Source organism: Rhinoderma darwinii, chromosome 11, assembly GCF_050947455.1.
Source record: "Rhinoderma darwinii isolate aRhiDar2 chromosome 11, aRhiDar2.hap1, whole genome shotgun sequence".
NCBI lineage: Eukaryota > Metazoa > Chordata > Amphibia > Anura > Rhinodermatidae > Rhinoderma > Rhinoderma darwinii.
The window spans coordinates 36,847,909-36,861,913 of record NC_134697.1 but is presented as its reverse complement, the minus strand read 5'-3'; the positions used below and the strand labels follow the sequence as shown (position 1 = coordinate 36,861,913).

The following is a 14,005-nucleotide window of genomic DNA, read 5'->3' as shown; positions in this document are numbered from 1 at the left end:
TGCAGTGCTCTGGCCGGGAACTCCGGCATTGTTGCTCCTGAAGTCAGATGTTTCACCAGGCATAATGCTTCAAATAGCACTCTACCCGGGGTTGTGCGGGCGATGTACCCACTGTATGCCTATAAGGTGGGATAGGCCGCTGCCTTCTGTTGGAGGTATATGCCAGGACTCATCCCGATGTATACCGACAGAAGAAAAACACAAAATGTGACCCAGGCCTAAGTATAGGCTTTATAAAAAAAAATTCAACCTGCTGAATTTTCTGCAGTAAATTCCACAAACAATGGCATTTGTTGCAGAATTTGACTTTCCCATTGTACTAAATGGAGAAATTATGCAACAAATGTGCAGCGCAGCGAATCTGCAGCATAAATTGACGAGCTGCACATTTAAATTCTGCAGTGCAAATCAATTTATTAACGTATTCTGTGCAGGTTTTTTTCTGCAGCACGTGGATGAGATTTCTTAGAGTCTCTCTCATCCACTTTGCTGCTACTGTAATACGCTGCCGATTTTTCGCCCCCAAGTCTTAACAGAAAGGCCGCAGCATATACGCTACATGTGAATGTACCCTAGCAGTGCAAGGATTGTAGGACGTTTCTATACGTATATTGTTTTTAGAAGCGTCCCTGTTTATATTACTGATATAGGAATATATTTTTTAAGTTATTCATCTAACAGGAAACACACAAAGTTACATTATGAACCTTGGAAAAACTGGCAAATCAGTCAATATAAATTGGAAAGTAGAAGGTTTCTTATAACAAGACACTGTCCAGATAAGAACCAGGTATGTTACATGCTCAATTAAATGTTGTCTGTTTAATGTGGAACTGAACATGAGCCCTGCAGCTTGGATATAAGAATGTTCCTAAAATGTAATCTTAAATCTCACAATGTTCTGTTTTATTGGTGCCTGGCAGGCTTCTCACTCTGTCCCAGGGATCTCTACCTTGCTAAATTTTCAACTTGAGGACCTCACATTTTTACTGATGACTAAGCAGTAAAATAAACACAAGTAAAAACAGAGCGTGTCCAGACGCTGAACTACAACATCCATCATCCATAATAGCATGGAACACAGATTTAAAGGGGTTGTCCACTTTTGGACAACCTGTTGTCAAATGTTCTTTTCAAGCAGGTTTACCCAAAGTTTTAAAATGTAAGAGCAACATATGGCTGTAGCAAGTAACACATTACTATTTGACTGTGTAGGGTTTGAGTACACAAACAATGGCTCTCCAGCTGTTATGAAACTACAACTCCAAATGTGCTCTGGTAGTACAAGCTACCCCCTGAAGCTCAGAGGTAACATATTACACAAACACACAGTTTCATCCTTGGTCCATCAGATACCTGCTTAGAAATTCCCAAACCCCACCCAATGTACAGAAAAGGAGGAGGGAGTGAGGAAAAGACTGACTGTGCATTCTCCCTCACCACCTCTTCCATTCAACATTTTAATGTCGGTTACCAAATAATTACATCGGTCTTAACACCTTCCCGAAAGCCCACTGTCTTTTGACGGTGGGTGCTGAAGTTTCAGAGTCTACAGTGACGTATTTTTGTCATTGCCGGCTTATGAGCACTCCACTAGGCGCTGATTTTCTAAGCGGGAGCTGTTACTAACAGTTCCTGTTCTTAGAGAAGCCTCCTAAATACAGGAACCTCCAACCCCAGCTGTTTAACCCTTTGATCGGCGCAATTCATGTCCACGGCATGATAAAGGGAACTCCCCTCTTCGATCGTGCTACCGGAAACCCAATGATGCAATTGGAGGACTCCAGAGCGGTCTGTTCTGTAAGTCTGCTGTTAGAGCAACACATAGTGTGCCCTAACCGCAGCCTGTGTCATAGTGTCACAGTGTAATGTATAAACCCACTGGAGTATGCTAATACATTATAAGAATAAAATAAAGTTACTAAATAGTTATCCCTTCATGAAATAAACTTTTTTTTTAAAAAAACGAAATGATACAGAAATGTCCACCAAAAGTCCTTCTTTAGTATAAAATATATTGTATTTCCCATACAGTTCATAAAAACAAAAAAAAACTATGCATATTAGGTATCTTCACAACCGTAATAACCTGAAGAATTACATTAAAAGGTGAAACTTGAACAGTATAAAAAATAAAATAAAAATTGGCAAAAATCGCTTTTTTTTCTGTATTCACGCTGCAAAAATCAGTTACATAAATGACACAGTGATTTATTTATACCCACAAACTGCAGAGGAAAAAAATACAAACTCTCCTGCGTAAAAAAAGGCTTCATATAGCAATGGAAAAATACTAATGTTTTGGCTGCTAAAGTGCAGAGAGGAAAAAACAAAAAAAAAGCTTTTCAGGCCTGTCAATTAAGTGGGTATTCCCATCTCAGACATTTATGGCATGTTCACGGCGCGCTTGCTCGTTTGTTGCTGTAAATCCCATAAAACAAATGAGGAGAGCGCGGCCACCTCTCTATTCATTCCGTAGATGTGGCGGCTGATGGTGAGGCAGGAAGTCAGGGGACCCCTGATCTCAACAGAGGTGTGGGTCCAAGAGCTGGGACCTGCATCTATCAGACATTCATGGCATATCCCATGTCTGAGATGGGAATAACCTTTTAATGCCTTCAGAAGAACGTGGTGCTCCTCTCAAATTAATAGAATATGAAGGAGGCAATCTTTGCTTGGCCAAAAGAAAGGTTGGATAATCTAAAGTGAAAATTAATCATTCAAAGTTAAAGGGGTTTTCCAGACAATAAAAAATTATGGCCTATCCTCAGGATAGACAAAAACAACGAGGAGACAGCACTTCCAACATATGTCAGCTTTTTAATCACCCGTGCGACGTTTCAGTCCAACAGGACCTTTCTCAAGCATGTTGGACTGAAACGTCGCACGGGTGATTAAAAAGCTGACATATGTTGGAAGTGCTGTCTCCTCGTCTGTTTTTGTCTATCTGGTATCGGGGACCGTGGATCCGGTCCTATTGAGGCGTGCACCCATCTGTGGTCCAGTGCAGTGGTATTTCTCTTTTCTGGATATATCCTCAGTATAGGCCATCAATAGCTAATGGGTCAGGGTCCGAATCCCAGGACCCCCGCCGATCAGCTGTTTTGAAGGGGGTGCTGCGCTCATACAAGCACTGCACCCCCTACAAAACAGCTGATCGGCGGGGGTTGTGGGAGTCGGACCCTCACCCATTAGCTATTGATGGCCATCAATTTGGCTGGAAAACCACTTTTATATGCTATACTTTAAGTCTCTGGTCCATAATTTATCAGAGATCTACATCTGTTCTTGCAATGGTTGGCAAGACTCAGCTATAACAGACACCGACTGGCAGTTGAAAATGACTTGTTAATTTGTTTACTAGATAGAATGAATGCAAACTCTAGTCATAGCGTCTATAAAAAGATCTCAGTCAGGGGCCATTTAACTCCATTTAATCATGCACTGTCTTCAAAGCTGAATAAAGAGGCTATTTATTACATGGAGTGGCTCCATGGAGCTATATTACTCTGAACTGCTTCTATTCTGGTCCATGAAATGTCAGACACCGCGCTATAGAAAGACCAGCACCAGAAATAAGTACGACATTTCAACATTTATTCCCTCGATTGGACAATGGTACAAAGGTCATTTGGACAATCCCTCTACACTGCCTGATTCCCATTTATAAAAGCTCTGAGATGCCTTCATATATTATTTATGGACACTAAGCTAACACTAAGGACTGTGACCTCGGCCTGTACTTCTTTATTATAGATCATAAATGTGATAATATTCTCCTATGATAATTCGAATATTTAGCAAAGGAAATAATTTGCTTAACAATGGCACTCACTCGTTCTCTCCCACACCCTTATGTAAATTATTCGCTGTGACCACAACAGTTTTAGAGGAGACTCCACGGTCACCGAGACAGGAAGTGATGTCATTTGACAACCATAGACAAGATAATATCATTTGGAGCAGGAGCTGCGTCACATAGGAAAATGACTGCAATTTTAACATGGCGTGTTGTATATGTTACATAAATGCATTGTTGTTTTATCACTGAACTTGGGCTTTAAAGAGGACCTGTGGGGACTACTGACATGTCTATTTTAGTAAGGCCCCATGCACATTGCCGTGCCCGTAATCACGGCCCGCGATTGCAGGCACGGCAGGCCGGCCGCCGACAAAGTATGGGATCACGGCCCGTAAAATGCAAAAAAAATGGACATGTTCTATCATTTTCGGGAAACGTTTCTACGTCATGGACAACCATCCGTAGCAAAATGAATGGGTCCATAATTGCGGACCATGTTACGGTCCGCAATTACTGCCAATTTTTACGGTCGTGTGCATGGGGCTTTAATACTTGAAATAACAAGGCTGGAGCATCCTTTCTTAGAAACACTGTATTATGACATTCCTCTGTTATTCCTCCTAGAAATGTATGGTTAAATTGACAACTGGAAGTTAGCATTTGCCTTGGCAGAGGGGCGTGTCCCTACACAGTCTCACGCTGTCAGCACTGATTGGACAGTGTCAGACTGTGAAGAGACACACCTCCAAATGGTAACACCCAGTTATCAATTTATTCATATATTTCTAGGAGGAATAACAGAGAAATGACACAATGTACAAAAAGCTACAGAATTATTTCCTGGGAAATACAATTATTTACAAAATCACACCTGTCAGGAGAGGTGACAGGTTCTCTTTAAGTGTTGCAATGTTTCCAATTGTTAAGGAAACGGTTCCCATGGTAAAAAGATATAAGATCTAGGTTCACTAGACACACAGACATAGTACTTGTGATTTATCGCTAAGTGTTCCACAGACCTATAGACTGCTAGATATGCTTCAGGCTTTGATATATAATATCAACAATTCAAGATCTAGACAAACAATATGATTGAATGTATAAATTGTTTGCTGCTTATAAAGGTGTGGTGGTGCTTTCAACATCAGTACGTAATATGCTTTTTAGTCATTTTTTATGATTTTCCTGCTGTTTATAGGCTCAATCATTATTAAATGTCGAGGAGACCTGCTTATAAGACAAAAACAATTATAAAATGAAATGTGTGTCTTTGCAGATAATCCCGCAATACAAATTATTTTCTGTTCATTGGAAACATCTGTTCTCTCAGCCAGTGTCCATACTCACAAACCGAGAATGCAAAGCTTTATAAGAAGACAAAGGCTCGGCAGCGGAGGGTCAGGCCAGGAAGATAAGCATGTACCATTTATTGGCATTTAAGTGGTTTCTAAGAGACCGGCTCCCACCACCTTTGTCCCTATGAAACACACTTGGACGGCTGTTTCCATGGCTATGCACGTACATGATGAGATTGAGATTTCATCCCTCCCATCCACCGCTCCAAATTTTCCAGAGCCATGTGCTTGGACTACGTGAGAGGAGTCTTTAATATCCATACCTGCAGCATCTGCTGTCCTAGGCGTATAGGTGCAAACTGGATTTTACAAACTGTTTACTTACTAATTCTTTTGAGTTTTTTTTATGTTTTTGGTACAGCATTAGTTATATTTCTATAAAAACACACCATGGCACACACCCACTGCATTTATATGGCCACAAACAGGCATAATGACTATTGCCAGACACAACTGGAGCCATTCATACTGTTTGAGAAGTGGTGCAAGAAATAAGGGGTTGTAAGTCATAACTATCAGATGGTGACATTCTTCTATAGCAGTGATTCCCAACCAGGGTCTCCTGGTACCTGGTCTGCAGTACCCCACAGGGCAACAGCAAATCCTATCCATTTTACAGGCACAGCAAACAGATTTAAGTCTGCCCAAAAGGTGCTTGACATGTGGGTTGGCAAAGCAGGCAAATCTTGGCTTTACCAGCTCGTACATCAAGCTTCTTTGAGAAAGAAATGTGAATAGGGGTTCCCTGGATATATTTCCCTAAATTTCAGGGGTTCCCCCATGGTAATATTGTTGGAAATCACTGTTCTATAGTGACATAGATTGCTACGGGATACACTATCAGTCCGTATTTTTTTTTTTTTTTTGTTATAATGTGCTCCTGGGATATCTATAAACTATAAGATTAAATCTTGTACATTAACTGTATAACGACTGCGACCAATGTTGGTCAGAGATGCAAACATTTGGCCACTGTCAGACAATTTTCAATATGAAAACATTCATCTGTAAACCACACGTAGGTATTACTACAATCATATTGACTTTTGTAAAAGTCATCCAGTTTTCAATATTTTCTTTGCCTTAGATGGTCTAGAATACCTGAATAAAATAAATATCTGTTGGTCAGAACTAGAGATGAGCGAACTTATGAAAAGTTCGGTTCGGCAAGTTCGCCGAATTTCGTGCAAAAGTTCGATTCGGACCGAACTAGTTCTGACCGAACCTGTAATACAAGAAAGCCCCTAAAAATCGTGTATAACACTGTTTTAAAGCCCTAGAAGCCCTGTATAACACTCTTAGGTCACCCATGAGTGTATCCAAGTACTTTTGAGCTGTCTTTAATGCAAAGTTGGTGTCAAAGTTACGCCAACATGTATGGCTCTAGGAAAACGGATGGGACACGGAGATAACTAACAGAAACCACTGCACTTGTGCATGTTGTATGCTTAATGCATTGTTAAAAAGGTACAAAAATTAACCATTTTAGGCGGCTGATGCCTGCCAGGGTTCATACATATAAGGTGGTAAAAGAAGAAGCAATGGCTTTTGACAAGCCCTCCAAAAATTGACCCTTTTTATTGGCAGATGCCTGCCGGGGTTCTTCCATACATGGATGTAAAAGCAACAAGCAATGGCTTTTCACAAGCTCTCCAAAAATTGACCCTTTTTATTGGCAGATGCCTGCCGGGGTTCTTCCATACATGGATGTAAAAGCATTAAAGCAACAAGCAATGGCTTTTGACAAGCCCTCCAAAAATTGACCCTTTTTATTGGCAGATGCCTGCCGGGGTTCTTCCATACATGGATGTAAAAGCAACAAGCAATGGCTTTTCACAAGCTCTCCAAAAATTGACCCTTTTTATTGGCAGATGCCTGCCGGGGTTCTTCCATTCATGGATGTAAAAGCATTAAAGCAACAAGCAATGGCTTTTCACAAGCCCTCCAAAAATTTACCCTTTTTATTGGCAGATGCCTGCCGGGGTTCTTCCATACATGGATGTAAAAGCAACAAGCAATGGCTTTTCACAAGCTCTCCAAAAATTGACCCTTTTTATTGGCAGATGCCTGCCGGGGTTCTTCCATACATGGATGTAAAAGCATTAAAGCAACAAGCAATGGCTTTTCACAAGCCCTCCAAAAATTGACCCTTTTTATTGGCAAGGGTGAGTAGTAGCAGCACATTAAAAGACACTGGACGACAGTCACAGGACAAAGCCCTGTGGTGGGGCAGGCCTGCTTGTAGCAGACGGGCGGCAGTGGAGGTGTATTGGTGGTAGTAGTCGAGGTAGCCAACACAGACAGCAAGGGTGCAAGCAGTAGTAGCAGTAGTAGCAGCACATTAAAAAAAGAGACTGGACAGTCACAGGAGGACATAGCCCTGTGGTGGGGCAGGCCTCAGGCCTGCTTGTAGCAGATGGCAGTGGAGGTGTATTGGTGGTAGTAGAGGTAGACTAGCCAACACAGACAGCAAGGGTGGTAGACTGGTAGTAGCAGCAGCACATTAAAAAAAGAGACTGGACGACAGTCACAGGACATAGCCCTGTGGTGGGGTAGGCCTGCTTGTAGCAGACGGGCGGCAGTGTAGGTGTTTTGGTGGTAGTAGAGGTAGACTAGCCAACACAGACAGCAAGGGTGCAAGCAGTAGTAGCAGTAGTAGCAGCACATTAAAAAAAAGAGACTGGACAGTCACAGGAGGACAAAGCCCTGTGGTGGGGCAGGCCTCAGGCCTGCTTGTAGCAGACGGGCGGCAGTGGAGGTGTATTGGTGGTAGTAGTCGAGGTAGCCAACACAGACAGCAAGGGTGCAAGCAGTAGTAGCAGTAGTAGCAGCACATTAAAAAAAGAGACTGGACAGTCACAGGAGGACATAGCCCTGTGGTGGGGCAGGCCTCAGGCCTGCTTGTAGCAGACGGCAGTGGAGGTGTATTGGTGGTAGTAGAGGTAGACTAGCCAACACAGACAGCAAGGGTGGTAGACTGGTAGTAGCAGCAGCACATTAAAAAAAGAGACTGGACGACAGTCACAGGACATAGCCCTGTGGTGGGGTAGGCCTGCTTGTAGCAGACGGGCGGCAGTGTAGGTGTTTTGGTGGTAGTAGAGGTAGACTAGCCAACACAGACAGCAAGGGTGCAAGCAGTAGTAGCAGTAGTAGCAGCACATTAAAAAAAAGAGACTGGACAGTCACAGGAGGACAAAGCCCTGTGGTGGGGCAGGCCTCAGGCCTGCTTGTAGCAGACGGGCGGCAGTGGAGGTGTATTGGTGGTAGTAGTCGAGGTAGCCAACACAGACAGCAAGGGTGCAAGCAGACAGTAGTAGCAGTAGTAGCAGCACATTAAAAAAAGAGACTGGAGAGTCACAGGACAAAGCCCTCTGGTGGGGCAGGCCTGCTTGTAGCAGACGGCACTGGGGTGGATTGGTGGTAGAAGTAGTAGCAGCTGCAGCACCAACAGCGGTACATTAAAAAAAGAGTGGACAGGACAGAATCCCATAGTAGCAGGCAGCAGTAGCAGGCGGCAGCGGCAGCGGCAGCAGCAATGTCAGATCTAATCAGTGGCATCAGGCACAGGGGTTTTAAAATCCTCACCGATCCACGCTTGATTCATTTTCAGAAACGTGAGATTTTCCAAGCTGTTGGCGGACAATCTTGTTCGCTTAGGGGTGACGAAGCCCCCTGCTGCGCTGAATACCCTCTCTGACGCTACACTGGAGGGTGGACAAGACAGTACACCCATGGCAAACTGGGCCAGTTCTTGCCAATGATCCAATCTGCTGACCCAGAAGTCCATGGGGTCTGGGATCAGCATTTCTGACGGAGAAAGGGCACAGTCCAAGTACGAGTGAACCTGGTTGTTTAGGTGCTGCACCTGGAGATGGTGAACATCCCTTTGGTGACTAGTGCTACGATGTGTGTCAGGTCGGGGTATTGGATGTAAAAATGTTGTCATCATATTTTCCAAACTGAATTGGCTGCTGCTGCTGCTGCTGCTGCTGCTGCCACGGCTGCCGCCTATTGCAGAGGTAGCTCTGCCAGAGGCGGTGGAACGATGAGACAGTGGGGAGCGGAGAGTGGCCCCCCCGGTCAGACATGCTTGCAGCGGGTGTCTGCCGTTTGAAAGCCATGACAAGCTGGCTGCATAGCTTCTCTCTATAATAAGCCAATTTTGCCTCCCTCTCGGAAGGCGCAAAAAACTCCCCCATTCTGGCTTTATACCGAGGGTCTAAAAGTGTGGCTATCCAGTAGTCATCTCTTTGCTTCATGCTAACAATACGACAGTCAGCGCGCAAGTAACGAAGCATACAGTTTTCCATCCTGGCCAGCGTTTCAGAGGGCCCGGTTGGTTCCATCTCCGCCCCATACTGCCATGGTTGTCCATCATCAAGGTCGTCGTCAGACTCGTCATCACCACCATCACTGTCATGTTGTGCGGCTGCCTCGTCCCCTATCCCTTCCTGTGATTCCATCTCCAAATCCAGCTCCTCTTCAGGTCCTGTTTCCTCATCCTCCTCCTCCTCCTCCTCCTCCTCCTCAACATCCATAGCCAGATGTGATCCTTCCTCCATCCTTTGCTGAATCATCGCTGTGAGCGTTTGCTCCATAATGAATATCAGCGGCATAACATCGTTCATTCCGGTAGCGTCACGGCTCACAAATCATGTGGCCTCTTCAAAGGGCCTCAAAACGCGACATGCGTCTCTAACCAGCTGCCAGTGCCTGAGCTCGAAATTACACTGGCTCCAAACGCTGCCCGTCTGCTGCATCAGGAAATCATTCACGGCTTTCCGCTGTTCGTACAGATGGTCCAACATGTGCAGGGTGGAATTCCATCGTGTTGGAACGTCGCAAATCAGGCTGTGTTCTGGGAGATTGTTTTGACGCTGCAAGTCCAGGAGGGCGTGCTTAAATGCATACGAACGTCTAAAGCGAACGCAAACCCTCCTGGACATGGCCAGCACACCCTTCAAACCAACATATGACTTTAAGAAGCGTGTTATGACCAGATTGATCACATGTGCCATGCAAGGAGCGTGTGTCAGGTGACCTAGACGCAGTGCAGCCACAACGTTCTTGCCGTTATCAGAGACAACATTGCCCAGTGTGAGTTTCAGAGGAGACAGCCAGCGTGCGATTTCCTCCTTGATGCACAGCAGCAGCTCCTGCCCTGTGTGGCTTTTCTCGCCCAGGCTCAGCAGGTGTAAGACAGCGTTGTGGCGCTTCACCTTGCACCTATGAAAAGAGGAGGGAGGAGGAGTGGAAGATACGCTGTGTCCTGTCGGGGACGGGAAGACCTCCAAGGAGGAAGGCAAGGAGGAGGAGTAGGAGGAGAAGGATGGTAGGCGCCTGGTGTCCGGAGTTGAACTAGAAACATACAAGCGTGGAGGTGGTAATGCCTGGCATTGCTGCGGTGGTGCATCGGACTGCAAAATATTGACCCAGTGGGCCGTGAAAGACATGTACTGTCCCTGCCCATAGTTGCTGCTCCACGTGTCGACGGTGGCATGTACCCTGCTGCACACGGATAATTGCAAGGACTTGGACACCTTTTCCTCCACATGCTTGTGCAAGGCAGGGACAGCTGTTTTGGAGAAGTAATGTCGGCTAGGTATTCGCCACCTAGGCTGAGCGCACGCCATCAACTGCTTGAATCCGGCGGAGTCGACCAGGTGGTACGGCAGCGACTGCACCACCAACAACTTAGCCAGGTGTGAATTAAGCCGCACGACAAGTGGATGACTGGGTATATATTGTTGCTTATTGGACAACGATTCCGTAATGGATAACTGACGGGACATAGGAGGAGCACTAGATGACAGTGATGATGATGATGACAACGACATGGTGGATAAGGCCTGGCTACTACTTAGATGACAGGGACTCGGAGCAGCAGCAGCAGCGGAAGAGGGGTCTTCATTAGATGTACATGATGGTGGGGCATGTTGATTGTCCCACATGGCCTTGTGATGCCGTTCCATGTGTTTACGTAGAGCAGTAGTTCCTACATTGCTGCCCTGCCCACGCCTTACTTTCTGCTTGCAGATACGGCACTGTGCCATGTTTTCCTCCTCCGGGAAGGTACAGAAAAATTGCCACACGGCAGAGTACCGTAAAGAGGTAGTACCACGTCCACCACCACCACCACCACAACCACCCGAGCTTGCCCCTTGTCTGGCAGGCTTTTTTCGGGAGCCTACACCAGCATCTGTGTCGCCGTCACCGGCTCCTGAGCTGACCCTACCGCTGCAACGTTTTGCAGATTGACTTCTGCCCCTACCTCGGCTTGGCTGTTTATCACGTCCAGTGCCGCCACTACTACCCTCCTCCTCTGACGCCGTCGTCACCTGGTTCCCACGTCCTGTCTAAAACAACATCATCATCATAGCCTTCCTCATCATCCCCGCCACTTCTGTCACTGTGTTGTGAATGTGATGTGACATCATGGCGGGCTCCATGCCCCCCCTCATTACTGCGTCTGCCACCACGGCTACCACCACCAACACCCCCACTACCGCAGCTATGCGTCTCGGTCACCGCTTCCACCTCCACCACCGCCGCAACACACTCCGTTGGCTGACTCGCGGAAAACAAATCATCATCATCACTATGTTGTTCAGTATCTTCCTTCGCACCCGAGGAGATGTCTCTTAGGACTCTCAGGAAAGATGGCTTCCCGCTAGGAAGGGGGAGCGAAGACATAGATGATGGAATGGAAACGCTAGAAATACCTATATTACTACTGTCACCGTGCCAAGGAACTGTAGAGGATCTGGAATCCAACGAAACCTGGCTTGAAGCCAGATCGTCAGAGTCTTCCTGCTGAGATGACCGCGAGCCAGCCAACCAGTCCACAATGGCCATATTGTCTAAAGTAACCCGCCCACCGGAGGAGATGGACAAGTCTGGCTTGCTGATACTACTACGAGCAGGCACATGGCAGCTGCTACTAGTGGAACTGGGCACATGTCTTGTGCCACAAATGCTGCTACTGGGTCTGGCACCAACAGATCCAACATTTGGACTGGAAGAGGAGACGGCATGGGTGTTTCTTCCTCTACCCCGTCCTTTCACAACCTTTTTTTTCCCAGACATTTCAGAGCCCCTTTTAAAAGCGTATTCACACACGGACACTGGCTTGGCAAATGGCAATGAATGAGAATTTCAATCAGCCTCGCTGCAGTGCACTCAGGGAATGCTGGGCCTTGTAGTACTTCTAGGCTGCCTGTATGGCAAGTTGGATTGTTATTCCTGTTAATAACGGCCAGGGATGAGCCCCTTTTAAAAGCGTATTCACACACGGACACTGGCTTGGCAAATGGCAATGAATGAGAATTTCAATCAGCCTCGCTGTAGTGCACTCAGGGAATGCTGGGCCTTGTAGTACTACTAGGCTGCCTGTATGGCAAGTTGGATTGTTATCCTGTTAATAACGGCCAGGGATGAGCCCCTTTTAAAAGCGTATTCACACACGGACACTGGCTTGGCAAATGGCAATGAATGAGAATTTCAATCAGCCTCGCTGCAGTGCACTCAGGGAATGCTGGGCCTTGTAGTACTTCTAGGCTGCCTGTATGGCAAGTTGGATTGTTATTCCTGTTAATAACGGCCAGGGATGAGCCCCTTTTAAAAGCGTATTCACACACGGACACTGGCTTGGCAAATGGCAATGAATGAGAATTTCAATCAGCCTCGCTGCAGTGCACTCAGGGAATGCTGGGCCTTGTAGTACTTCTAGGCTGCCTGTATGGCAAGTTGGATTGTTATTCCTGTTAATAACGGCCAGGGATGAGCCCCTTTTAAAAGCGTATTCACACACGGACACTGGCTTGGCAAATGGCAATGAATGAGAATTTCAATCAGCCTCGCTGCAGTGCACTCAGGGAATGCTGGGCCTTGTAGTACTACTACTACCACTACTACAAAGGCTGCCTGTATTGCAAGTTGGATGCAATGGGGATGAGCCCCTTATAAAAGCGTATTCACACACTGGCTGAGTAGTGAGTAGTGGATGAGCCCCTTCGATTTCTGAATTCCTGCCTTTTAGATTCCTAAAGCTTTCCCTTACTGCACAGAGATGCTATCCCTACAGCTCCTGTCTGTAAAATGGCCGCTGAGCTCCGTGCATAGACTTTTATTGCAGGCTTGAGCCCGCCCCTATGCTGCCTCCCGATTGGCTGGGAGAGCCGTTTGCAAGGCATTATGGGGTAGCCTGATGTCAGGTGATCTTCTGTAATCCTCCATTTTAGATGTAACATGTGGCAGGCGCCAAAATGTAGCCGGGTTCGGTCAAAACGGGTTCGGCCGAACTCGGTAAAGTTCGGATTCGCTGCAAACCGAACTTTTCCTGAAGTTCGGACCGAAACCGGGTTCGGTTGTCCCGGTTCGCTCATCTCTAGTCAGAACCAATGAATTCCTTATGATCGTTCAAATGTTATCATGTGCATAGCATATTCAGCCTCACGCGCACAGCAGAGCTGTGTGAACAGAGCCTGCACTGTGATATGCAGGGTCCATATGGTTCCATATTACGGAGCTACAGAAACTCTCCATATGGCACCATATTACAAAGATAATTTAGGGGAGAATAAAACATAATAGAGAATTCGGTGGAGCTTTCCATGATATTTTGTTTACAATACATAAAATCCCCGATGCAATTATCTTGTGTACTGTATGCATTTATAGCTTTCAATTACCATTATAGCAGAGCTATGCAAAGTCCGTTTTTAAGAAATCATTAATAGGAGTTTTTAATTCAATTACAAACCTGCTGCGATAATGGTAATATAATTGGACACTAGATGTAATGGGGAGCACAACGCTACCAATATTAACTTTAACTAGGTAAACTGGA

General features: G+C 45.8%; 1 protein-coding gene across 2 annotated transcripts in view; it reads right to left on the bottom strand.

The window, feature by feature from the left end:
* NEURL1 (neuralized E3 ubiquitin protein ligase 1) overlaps positions 1-14,005 on the bottom strand; it is a 228,718-nt gene that overhangs the window by 11,086 nt on the left and 203,627 nt on the right. The window lies entirely within an intron of this gene.